The following is a 13,505-nucleotide window of genomic DNA, read 5'->3' as shown; positions in this document are numbered from 1 at the left end:
AGTAGAACCCGCTTATCTCTTGTATTAGATACTCAAGTCCTACCTTTTGATTCAGTCATAGAAAAGTTACAACCTGGACTCTGTGCTCGCGTTCAAACACGTTTCCCTCCTGCTGCCATCCGTCGTCTTCGCTCCACTCTCGTCTCCGTGGTTACAAATCTCACAGCGAGAGGACACCGAGTGGTGGAGTGGAAGTTTGACTCGTCAAGCTTTAAATGACAGTAGGAGGTAATATGCAGAACCTTTGACGACGTGGCGCAAATCAAATCCATCGTCATCGCCTTGTTTATATGACGGGGAAGGTTTGGAAGTCATTATCAAACTGGGGACCTGGAGAAGGAGTTGGCTTCTCCCCGGTCCGTCCACATTTGAATCTTGATAAGGTCGCCATGTTTGCTCAACATCAGGTCAAACTCTCTCCTTTGAGGCGGCGACTCGACTCGTCACTGAAAAGCCACAGAGTTCATTCGAACCAGGAAGACGCTGCGCCAAAACGGAAAGCGCAGTGAGACGGGGGATTTTGACTGGCGGTGTTGTGCGTGGCAGAGCGGTGCAAGTAAAGGCCTCGTCTCTAACCAGCCGACACCGACTCAGCACAGGAGGGGATGCGGATGGATCTTTAGCATCCCATCCATCCACGCACTCACAGATGAGGGCCTTTTTACTGAATTGCAGCCAGGCGGCCCTGCAGAGCGCCCGGTTTCATATCCATCCACACTTGACGGCAATGCTCGAGACAATTTTGAGACTCTAAGCTATTTGACAGAGCTGAAAACACGTCGAGTCAGATATCCCCATTGCGTCACTGCGCAGGAACACCGGCAGCATTTACTATTTTCTTTTCAAAAGAGAGGTCCGCCTGGTCGAGATGACCAGCCTCATGAATTGTGATGCAATGCAAGAAAAGCTCCTTTGTCTGCTATTCCTCAGTCCACATTTGCACAACAAATCCTAGTTCACTTGAGATTTAAAACCATGATGAGGACGCAGCATGCGTTCCTGCTAGCCAGCACCACATGGCTAATATCACAACTAGCTCAATACGCCTAAAGACAAAAACACAATGCGTTTCAAGTATTGTGACAGACAAAAGGCCTTCAGGCAGACGCACACAAAAAGCAGCAAAATGCATTTGGCCCAAGCGGGTGTGTGTACACTGCAGCCTTCCCTTTGTCCGTTTGTGAGAGGGAGTCTGTCTCGACCCAGAAAGGGCCCGCTGGGATTTACATTCCACTTTTTCTCATAAAGAAATACAGCCTTGTGCGTTACATTTTACTCCTGACCTCTGAGGGAATTAACTTACATCTGTCGTACCCCAACTCTCACGCTCTGCCCGTTTACTCTAGAAGTGGTGGCAGACAAAATGGGTCATTTTTAATACCGTGTCTAATACAAGCAGAGGGGGATTTAGTCGTGTTGAGAGCGTGGCAGGGGTTTGGAATGCATTGTGCATATTGCTGGAGGAGGTGGTGCATGAGAGGGGCTGTTGATACTGATGCTGGGGCTTAATGTCGTCTGTAGATTTACCCCAGAAGGTTGCCACAATGCTGATATTGATTACAAAACAACAAAGAGACATTCAAACATTAGGACTGTAACAGATCAATTGTGTGCGTCTAAACACAAGGTGGAATGCAGGTGCCTTTTTGTATTAGAACTGAAACTCTAATTAATTTGATAATCAATAAATACTTTGTTCTTCTTTGTCTTAAGTATTTTGTAGAGATGTACCGATCAGGTTTTTTGGTGCCGATCACCGAAATCAGTATCTGCCGATCCGATAATACTAGAGATGCACCGATCAGGTTTTTGGTGCCGATCACCGATCACTGAAATCAGTATCTGCCGACCACCGATAATACCGATCACGGTGTCGATTTAAGCATTATTGCCTAGGACTATGAGGAAATACATATATAGAGCACCTCAAACATTAAAGAAATTACCGATTTCTTTAAACATTTAGGACTTTTACTTTGAAAAATGACCTAATTGATACATTAAAATTGATTGATTGCTATTGTAGGGGATTTCAGATATGTATGGAACACATCTGCGTTATTCATTTCCTTGAACTCTTATCGAAATCTATATACAGGACTTTTTTTAACATACAAAAGTCTGACTTCTTTTTATAAACTCTTCCTTGGTACAGTAAAAATGTTTTAATGTTAGCATAATTTAAGCTAAATCTAAGAAACTATCTATAAAGATCCAAAATCAGTTCATTGTTTACTTTTATTTGTTCGTGTATGATTTGTCGACATCTTATTTTGATAAACGGATGTTGTTTCACGTGGTTCTTTCCGCTAACTTTGCAAAACCGGATGTTGTCACTTAAATCCTTTTGCTAACTTGATCAAAACCCTCGGGCGCTCCCGATCGAATGCGTTTACCGTCAACATCAGTCTATAGGGGCAGACATGTGAGAGTCGGCTGAGTTGACCCAGAGATTCAACTCGGGGGACGGGGACGCCGCTCGGTGGTGAGGATCCCCTCGTGGTCCTCTCATTCTGCGGCCCTCGCCGGGCGCATCGTCTCCGTTGCGATGCGCCACGATTGAAACGTCTGATAGTTCTCGCAGGTGTTACGTCATCTGATCGGCCGTTTTGAGAACGCCGATCAAAACCGATGATGGGAATATCGGCCGATATGGATCGGCGCCGATCAGATCGGTGCATCCCTACTATTTTGTTCTGTTTTTTTGTTAAACAAAACAGGGATTTCCCAAATTATTCTAACATCTATCAATCCAAACCATTAATAGAGTCATGAGGAAAATAGTCAGGTAAATTGAATTGATCAATAAAATAATCCTCTAGATGAAGCCCTATTTGGTATATCAAACGATCCATTTTGGTTTCCTGATGTCGAGTTTCTACTTTAAGCATCTGCTCCAAGATGATTAATGGCAGAAAGAGAATGCCTAAAGCAGCATCAAGAGCACATCCAACCCATCCACAAATCTGCTCTGCTGACTTCTTCGAGACTTCTCAGGGATACACAGTGGCAGCTGTGTGTGTGGTCAGTGAAAGGGTCATAGGAAGTCAATGACTCAGATGGAGCAGTGCGTTAGGAGAGTGAGTGAGCAAATAATGTATAGGATGAAAGTGTGCATGCTTTTAAATTTACATCTCACTCGGCACATTTGATTCCTCTTAGAACCGCACCTTTGGACATAAGAAAACAAACAAATCAAAGCTGGCCTCGTGAACTTGACCATGGTTTCAGGTCTGGGAGCGTTCAGCAGACCGTGGAGCATAACCGTTTACATATTAGAGACAAGCGTCTTTGAGTACTATGAAAAGCGCTATAGAAATTGTATGCATTATTATTATTATTACATATGAAGCCCATCTGTCTATTTGCTCATTAGCTTTCCTCTGGTGTGTGTGTGTGTGTGTGTGGCAGAAACAGGCAGCATTGAGTCAGTGTAGACACAAATGTATGTGAATTAAATGACTAAAGAGGAAGAGTTTGGTCCGTTAATGCAGAGGAAGAACAAGGTTTTTGTTGAAGTTGGGCTCAAGCTTCAGATCAGATGCAGTGAACACTGCTCTCAAATACCTGTCTAACCCACATGGCTGAAAAAAACTAAACATTCAAATATACAGAGCCAGTCTTCAATGACCAATCTAAACACAATTGTTTAATTAATACATAATTTTATGTTAGAGTTGGGACTGTAAATTGACTTCGAGAAGAAGGCTTTTACAAACACAGCCTCCCGTCGCTCTTATCTGGCCATACAAGGCCTTAGTGTCGTTTCTGCTGCATCACAAAGAGAGTGTTTAGTTTACACACTTGGAGTGATGAGAGAAAGAAGATAATTGTAACACACACGTACAGCGGTTATAAATATGCAGCTCTACAGAGCATACTGCTGAATAGCCACCGCAATCTCTCCACACCACCAGTCTCTGCAGCTCTCTCCGTCACACAGACACGGTACAAAACCCTTGGAGGGCATTTCACACACACAAATAATGATAAATATATCATTGTCAAAAGGTTCTACCCTATTCCGCTTGAATATTAAAGGGACTATGCTTTGCCCTAGATCTGCATCACAACTTGTGACTTCTAAACTAAAAGCAGGCTAAGTAAAGGAATGCGTCACCCAAAGCAGAAAGCACTAAACAAGAACTCTCTGTGCTCCATGGCCAAAAGAATGAGATCATAGTGTAGTTTTATGAAGCTTAGATAACCAAAAATATACATTGTCCTAGTTAACTTAGTGTTAGGTTGTAATGGTTTATTTTGATAACATGTGCAGAGGTCTTATGCTTTAAATTAATACATATAGAAAGATATTATAATAGGAAATATTAGGGAGGATATTGATATTGTTATTAATGTATTATGAAGCATAGGGGTAATGTTTACTCTATGCAAATGGCAAAAATTTATGTATGTTGCATGAGAGTGACTGTTAGTTGATGAAGCCGGTTGAAATCTGTGAAGTGACTTACAATAATAGACGGGACATTTATTGTGAAAATACTTGACCGGAAGTGACGTTTTGACCTGGGGTTCAGTGACATTCGACCCCTCCATTGTTCTAGCGGGACTTTGAACCAATCACTCGGTGGTAAAGGCTGGACTCACCTTTAAGAGTGAGGATTGGCTGATTTTGAGTCTAAGACTTTGTGGATTAGAGATAACGTTCTCTTCCGACGGAACCACGAAGGCTGGAGGAGCCGGGACCGATGAAGACCACGATCGTGAGGCCTTGAATGTTTGTTTTACACTTCCTGCCATTACATGTTGATAACTTAATTCACGCGCGTCCGGAAGCCCGTTTTCCATCATTTGCGAAGTGCCCAGTTTCAGAATATCCTTACATAAGCTAAAGATGCAGTTCAGATATTATATTTAGTCGTCTTATGAACTAAACTTCCTCTGGCAGGATTACAATCTGCTCTCCTTACAGGCAGCATTCCCTGTTCCTGTCATTTTATGTTGTTTACCCAGTTCGAGAAATGTAAACAAGAAAAACAATATCAAAGTTAGGCCAACGGTAATGTCAGAACAAAAATAAAATGACAGTAGATTTTGTTAAATTAGATTCAAATCTGAGATCAGACTGCAGTCTTTACTCAACCCTGTCCTGCCACTATATTGGTGTCTTTTTATACATTTAAAAAAGTTTTTTTCTAATTGCAATAAAACGAGAAAATATAATAAAATGATTTATTGAATAATAGAGTACTTAGCCTTCATTCGGTGACGTGTGAACAATAGAAGTTTATCTTCAAAGCTCACAGCTTGAGAAAAACCTGTCTTCTCTCGTAACTTGATCCAACATAATCCTAAAATGATGCCGACAGCTTGCACCTGTTGTCCTACAGAGACGACACATGACCGAGGTGCGTAAACGGGAGACGACCGTCAACATTACAACACCTATTATTACACTCTCGATGCATACCTCAGCAGGCTGCCCGACAGGCGAAAGAACACACACACAGAAACAATAACAACCCGATTACTTTAGGGCCGCTGTGGGATGATGAAGTCAGGAGACGCTGTTATTCATTCTCTGTCTGTCAGCACTGTCACATTAAAACAAACTTGCAGAAACACATACCGTCTGCACCATCTATTGACTAAAGATCCCATAGCTTAAATGCTCTTGGTGGAGATGAGAACAACAGGCGCTACTGCGGGCTCTGCTTCCTACCTCAGAGCATTTTGTCGAGATTAATTTTTAAACGTGCACTATCCTACCGCTTTCAGAAGAGTTCATATAGCGTTTGTGTGGAGGGTAGGTCTGTCTACAGAGGCTCCTCCCCCCCTTTGCAGAAAACTATCAAGAAGATGAATGGCACTCAATGCACCTTGTTAATTGTTGACAAAGAAACAAATGAGTCCTCAATGATTTTACCCACCGTCTTCTCTTTCATCTGTTAGAACAACAATAAAGTGTGCAAGAATTGACAAGCATTTCATTCCAGGACTAAATAAGATGACTTGTTGTCCACAAATTACATTATCATGAATCCCTGCATGAATAGATGACATTTTGGCATATTTAGGATCTGTAGGTAACGATCCACGTATGTTAATACATTAACATGTTCATTAAGATTCATAAGGGGCTAGAATTAGATTTGTGGAGGAAATTAGAGTTCCATAGAAGTGAACAGTATAATAATCTTCTTTCATGGCACAGATACAAATAAATATAAGCAGAAAAAAAAGACAGGACTGACAAGCTGTTATTGACAACAAAACCAATGCCCTCAGCAGGAGAAAAAAACACTTTCATCAGTGTGTGTGTGTGTGTGTGTGGGGGGGGGGTTGGCTTGACGTTAAGCATGCAGCTTATTCTAATCAATTCCACACGGGACACCAGCATGTGCTAAGTGACCGTAAACTACTCGATAAGGCCGTTAAGAGCAGGTGGTTAAGTGTGACGACAAGCTAAATGGACTATACCAGTGGGCCTTTAAGGGAGGGGCAGTCAAAACGGGAAGGACTAGAGGCTCCCGGCAGCCGAGTGCTCAGAAACGCTGCAGGGAAACGCGTTACAATCCGTTACAAACCTGGCACGCTTTCAGAAAGCACCGGGCCAGTCCCTGCTGCCACCGGGGCAGGCTGACAGAGGGTAAAGTCAATAAGGTGTCATCAGCCGGGGAGGGAAGCACGCATGTAATCAGATCTGGTCGAAAACAACAACAACCCGCCATGATCATCGCAAGTGTTTGCGTGCATAATAGAGAACAACATGAGCGTACCATGTAGGGGGGGGGGGGGGTGGACCAGCCCTATTGTCTTCCCCATGCAACTCGCTCAGGCATGGTGCACGGGAGGGTGGTGTTGAGTGGATTAACTGGTGCAACGGGACGGGGGAGCAGCTGGTGCGGGTAACTTCACCCAAAAGAACCCAGGGGTATTGACTAGGCTGCAATGTGAAAGGGAAGGATGGATGACATGCTTCACATTCAACTTGTATCCATCAGGACCATTGGTCTACATCTGCAGATATAGGCCCACGTCACTCACCTCAAATAATTGGGATAAAAGAAAATCTTAAAAGTACACATTTCATGCCGTCACATAACGCATCAGTTTTGGGTCCGGCTGGCGTTTGCTTACTTTAGAACAATGAAGTCCGTTACAAAAGTTCACAAAAATCAAGTATAACCTCATGTAAATAGGGTGCGTAGCAGAAATGAGCAGAAAGGTTGCTAGAAAAAAAAGTAGGGAAGGAGTTATAGGATGATGGCATGGCTATAAATTAGATCTGGACCAAGCTGCTGCAGTATAAAACTCATCCCAGCATCCAGCCAAGGACCTTTGGGCCATGGCATCTCCTTCCCTCTTTGCTGTTGCTTTCCAATGTCAATAAACTAATAAAAGTAGAGGGAGCGTGGGTGGGGCTGGAGAAGAATATAAAAGCTACCCAACATTACGTCGTTATTTTGTATGGAGAGATTTTGACATTTTCCTTCATTTGAATTAATCATGAAAAAGCAAAACAATTTAATTGATTCTGTTATTGACGATCGGCTGTAGAAATGCCAGCGCTAACATCAGTTTAGCGCCTCATATTCGGCCGGTCTCCTCTCCTGTGCGCCAGCCAACTGGCCACAGACAGGCAGGCAGATAGTCAATATAATGCCGGGGAGCACAGAGGGCCAGACCAGTTACCGGGCAGATTCAGCTGGACAGTGATCCCACATTTTGCCCGCCTGCCTCTCTAAAAACAGCCACACCCCTGCACTGTGAGAAGCACACACACACAGACATGATTCTCTTGCATATTATATGGGCAGAGGATCATTACATGATATGGTCAGCAGGCACAACACAAGCAAACACACCCTTACCGCAAGGCGGACCTCGATCAATAACTAAACCGATCAAAATAAACAGCTCTGCTTCAGCAGACAGCTGCTACACGCGGTAAAGGGGGCTCGAGAAATCATCGTCCTTGTACAATATACTTGAGCCCCCTCTTTTCTTTTTACACATGCACAGGTTTTATTTTGATCTATTCCTCTCATTAGCTCCAAATATAACCGATGTGTATAATGCTGCAACATGCCGCATACACTACATTCAAGGCGAGCAAAGTGAGCTAACAGACTCTGAAAGTGCTGAATTACTAAAGATAATTACAGTGCACCGAGCCCAGCTTCAGTCCCAGACAGACTGAGTGGCCAAAAGTGCAACGCCAGCATCCATCACTTCATCCTAATGGGTCGGAGAGCGCCAGCTTCCAACCCACAGTGGCGAGAGTCACCGCACCCAGGGATGGATTAACCAACGGGCCTACCGGGCCCAGGGGCTCCCTGGGCCTGAGCCTCCGCGCGTGACGTCGCTGTGATTAACATTGTATTGATATGAATATGATGATATGACACGATGCGCCGTAGCCGGTATATGCTGGGCTTAAGTCATTCATGTCAGTAACAGGGCCCCAATAGTCCAACTGAGAAACTAAAGAATAGCCTAAACATTCACTTTGAAGATGTCACAAGAAAGAAACCATCATGATACCTTTCAAGTGAGTGTTTATCCCCTCAGTTTATCTAGAGGACTTTAGAGGAGCTGAGTACTCCATGCAATATGGGCCCTTCAACTCTGTAGGGAGAAATCCAAAAAGCAAGTGCAAAACAATAGCAGTAGAGCTCTGTCTACACCCCAACACACACAAATGCGCTGTTTATGTATTTCTGTAAAGTTGTTCTTCATGAAGACCCCATTATGATGTTATCCACCCCTGATCTGTCTGAATGGAGCCCCTCAATCATAACACATCATAACATTTCACTGTATGCTCCTTTAAATAGGTTTTACTGGTAGGCCTTAACTGGGACAAGTGAGATTCCTTACATGAGCTTATAAAAACTATTTTGAACAGTTTCTAAAAAAAAAAATCTCGCGGTAAACTCGCGATAAAAAAATGAACGGCGTTAAAATGGGTTTGCGTTAACACCGTTAAACTGACAACACTAGTTACAACTATCGAATATTTAAAGTTAGTAAACTGGAGACAGGCAAGTTCACGATAAGGTTTTTTTTTTTTTTTTTGCGGACGGGGGGGCCTTGACACGTCCAGGCCCAGGGGCCCGTGGTTTCTTAATCCGTCTATGACCGCACCGCCTCACGGCCCAAAAGCCAAGAGCGACTGAGGAGATGCATTGGAAACCCTAAAGGTGTGTTCACACCATAAGCTAAACTATTTTTCGCGTCCCCCAAAACGCGCGAGTTTACTTGCTCGACCATTTGCCGTGTTCAAGCCATAAGCGTCGAAACGCTCCGCGAAGGGCGGGGCTTGTCTCCGTGTCTCGTCTCCGTAAAGACCGTTATCTCCTTCATCCACCAGAATAACTAACCACTAGTTCTGCTTTACGTTTGTTGTGGACGTCCCACACACCAACGCCCTCGTGTTTGGGTTCATGACATCACCCGTAGGCTCACTCAGCTCGGTCACTTTCACCGATGAAGTTACTGTTGCGCCTGAAAGACTTCCGCTTCCAGCTACGAGAGCGGAACATCTAAACGTGTGTTATTGTGTTCATAACATTATTGTCCTTCTTGTTCCGATTCAACAGCGATGACGCGCGGAGCAACTCAAGAGCGGATTGGCCCGAGTTGCGAGATTACCGCCTCAAAATGTAAATATTTTAACTAGGGGCGAAAGTTGTGCCGCTGTAAACGCGCCGCCCGGGAAAATATCACGTCTATCGCAGCCACAAGTGTCTGTACGTTGACTTTTCATGGGATTCGGTCGCACGAAAAAATAGTTCCGCTTTTGGTGTGAACGCACCTTAAGGCTGAATGATGAAATGTAGTTTAACCCGAAATATCCCCGCAGTAGGAGGCAGGAGTTTGGATTGAATTTCCATGGGTGTGGGCCCCGAGTCCGACACGGCCGTACCAAGCAGCTGACTTCCAAGCAGATGCAAATATCTGTGCCCTCTACAAGATTTATGCTCTCCATTCAGCTGCCCGGATTTTGGAGCCAGTTGAAAAGTGCCAATGCTCCTGTGGTACAGACGATAGCTTTTACAAAAATTCACTTCACCGAACATGGGCTACGACGATTAGTCAACCAGTAACAATAATCAATTGAGGTGTTTTTATATTTTTTTTAATTAAGTACAACCATATATTGGTTCTGGCTTCTCTGCAAAGCTTTGCTTTTTTGGTTAAACATATTTATAAACATTTAAATGGCTCAACTCTGAATTTTTAATTTAATAGATTAAATGATCAATATGGAATTGGATGGTTCCACTTGCAGTGGATGATTTCAGGTTCTTAAATGCGAACAGGATTGCTAGTCTGTCACAGGTTAATCTGTACTTCCCATTCGGAGACCTCCATCTGCAACTGTCGTCGAGCCACGGCCAAGTCATGACTCATCAGTTTCAGGTTAAGATTGATTCTACAATTTTGATGGGAAATTTTAATGGACCAAACAATTAGTTAATAGATCAAATCAGCCGATTAATTGATAACATCCTTTAAGATTGTCTCCATAGTGACTCTAAAAAGACCTAAACACCGATGCTTGAGGCAGAGCGTAATCTGCACATTCTGACGGAGAATAGATTTGAACCCTTGACCTCAGCATCCACAACCATTTTAACCTCACGGCTGTTGCACATGAACCCACACCAAGCTGAATAAACCGGTAACAGGGCAGAGCCGAGACTACCGATGGTAGTAGCTAGTCTAGTTTTTGTTCACAGGCATTTCAGCTCAGATCAAAATCCACTTTTTGACTAGTCACACTATCACAAATGTTGCAATGTCAACCATCTGCATCATGTCCCCAAATGCCTGGAGAAAACCCTGCAGCCACCCCATTAGACACCAGACATAACCACACAAGTAGGCAAATTAAAGTTTACTAGATGGAAAGAGCCAAAATACCCAGCGAAATTTTTTTATAAAAAAGGAATGACTTTGTGTTTTAGCAAATACAATCCAATCACGATTAAACATTCATCTTCACATAATGCTTGCAGTTTCCCATAAAAATAAAAAAAAAGAATAAATAATCTGATCCCTTCAGACTTCTCACAATGTTACAGGATGCAGTGAAATGAGAACTATTTTGAGCTCCTCTTCTGGATTGCTCTGGCTTTTAGGAAGAGGAAGAGGGGAGACCGGTGTTGACAGCAGCAGAAGAAGCTGTGCATAAAAACATGGGTTGTGTCCCAATTCAGAGGCTGGACGTGTGTTGCTCTGCCACAGAACCCATTCCTGCTGCTCTGGGAGCCAGTAACAAAGTGTGGCATCAAAGGGACAACACGATTAATGGTTCATTTGGACTTTGAACTGATCACACATTTCATTAACTTCAGTTTAGGGTGCCAGAAACACCAGCGACCAACGGATGTGCATGTGCTCTATTTGTGTTGATAGCACTTCCCCTCTCAAATCCCATAACAGGAAGTTGGACTTCTCTGGACCCAAAATAACTCCATATAAAAGCGTGTCATGTGCACAGCTGTGTCTGTAAATTACATTTTGTTGACTGGCAACCACCACATGGCAAACAGTGTCTGACAACCAACTAAGTGCAAATTCCTGATAAATATAACATAATGTTAACCAACTTTTCCCAGCACCATTAGAATAGTGAAAAGCTGAGTGCATCAAACACACCACTCCTTCAAATTCAGGACAACACAGAATCAGTGACCATGCAATGAGCTCTTGGAGCATAGACAGAAAGTCAGAGAAGAAGTGCATGTGTCATTTACACTTGATTTCACACTTGTGACAAACGCCTCAGCAACACACACCGTGGCAGCATTAGCACAGGGGGATTCAGGAAACAACACACTCCACAGAGCGTCTGCTGCATGTCAAATAACTTTCTAAATTCAAAGAGTCACTGCTCTCACACCCAAACCCTGCTGACCACACCCAGAAAGCCCCAAAACACCCCGATTATGTAATGTAGCCTCTGAGTCAAAACCTGGATGATAAACGTAATCCCTTCAATCCCTTAGAGCTGCAGACGATGCCATCTGATGGTCTGCCTCTGCGCTCTCTGCTCCTCTCTATTCAGATAGAGAAAGAAAATCACTCCATATGCAGGGATGCAAATATGAGAACAGAGATGTTGGTTATCTTGGCTAGAGACAACTGAGAAGCCACTGAAATAATTAGGTCCACAGGCATGAAACACAGTGGGAGCTTCCTCAAAATCACATCAGCTGACGTATTGAGGAAGTGTTTAGCTATTTATTTCAAACCAAATCTCAAATGATAAACAAAGACTTCAGGCCCACAAATAAACTAAAAGCCCAGCTGAGTTGTGTTGTGCATTAACAGGAGTTCCTGTCAAACACATGGGCTTCTTCCTGTAGATTTTATTCCCCAGACCACAGACGACCAACATTATTAACAGTTCCTCGAGTTGTTAGGGCGCCTGTCAAGGACCCTTAGGTGGTCCCAGGACCCCACTTTGAGACAATTGTTTCTATTTCAAGCCTCAAGTGGATCTTTTAATAATGCGGTTTGTCTCCGAGAACAAGCACGCTGAATCTTCCCAGTTTTAGCAGAAGGCCCGGTGTAGCCTCACGGAACAATAGCGGGACACGGTGGCGCGGAGGAGCACACAAAGCCGGGTGAATGAACCGAACCCACGAGCCCAAGACCCGGTCCGCCGAGCCTCGTACCGGCCACAATAAATGGCGTTTTTTTAGAGTCACCCGCACGTTGAAAGCTCAGACTGTCCCCGCCCAGCCGACCCATGCTAGCCGTCATCCCTCATCACAGCCTGCCACACACCGGCCACTCCACGTTGCAACGAGGGCGTCCGTCTTCAAAACAAACGTTTTACACAAGGTGAATTCACCCCCCGCCCCCCAAAAAATAAGAAAAGCGAGAGGGAGAGAAAAAGATTAAGAGAGAGACTTTATCTGAGCAAAACAGTCCTTTCTTTAGGGAACGTCAGTTGGCGACAGCACAAAGAAACGACAATGCGGCGCAGTTAACTTAAATATCGTCGCTCCAGCAATGGACGTTGTAATTTCTCCGTACCTTCTAATTATCCGGCTCCGTTCCTGAAGACTCGAACAGCCCTCCCTTTCGGTCCAGCACTGAGGCGAAACGCGCTCAACGTGTCGGCAGAGCCGTGAATCTCAACGGGACCAACAATAACCCCGCGCGGTCAGCGGCGAGCGGCGAGCGTCCCTCTGCGTGTCCTTCCCTCCACGTTTGCGCGGCGGCGGCGGGCTGCTCCCCTTCATGAAGGATGGACTGGGGCGGGGGGAGTGACCGAGGAGTCCCGCAGCAGATTGAAGACGACGGAACGCGGTGGTCATGAAAGAGGATGCAGATTAAATCCCGCGAGTGGTCCAATCAACAGCGCGAGACCGGTGGTTATGCAAAGCAGGAGTGACGTCACATTCAAACCAAGCTCTGAGCTCTGGGCTCCGGGCCTATGGGGCGCGAGGAAGATTACTCAAGTGTTCAAAAATTGAGGTCAGAAAAACGCTTTTTCACAAATATATTAAACAGATGAATAC

The 13,505-nt window shown here is 44.3% G+C and overlaps 1 protein-coding gene across 3 annotated transcripts in view; it reads right to left on the bottom strand.

The window, feature by feature from the left end:
- The window catches only part of prr36a (proline rich 36a), a 30,037-nt gene extending 16,754 nt beyond the window's left edge, over positions 1 to 13,283 (bottom strand). For 2 of the 3 annotated variants that reach the window (XM_056408340.1, XM_056408342.1), the window contains exon 1: positions 13,018 to 13,283. The gene's annotated coding sequence lies outside the window, so the exon portion shown is untranslated. Of the gene's footprint in view, positions 1 to 43; positions 344 to 13,017 lie in introns of those variants that run through there. The other variant, XM_056408341.1, reaches the window with a different exon arrangement.
- Between the last annotated feature and the right edge of the window lie 222 nt (positions 13,284 to 13,505).

This window comes from Pseudoliparis swirei, chromosome 24 (genome assembly GCF_029220125.1).
Source record: "Pseudoliparis swirei isolate HS2019 ecotype Mariana Trench chromosome 24, NWPU_hadal_v1, whole genome shotgun sequence".
NCBI lineage: Eukaryota > Metazoa > Chordata > Actinopteri > Perciformes > Liparidae > Pseudoliparis > Pseudoliparis swirei.
The sequence above is the reverse complement of the archived record's forward strand: the minus strand, read 5'-3'. Positions and strand labels throughout refer to the sequence as shown.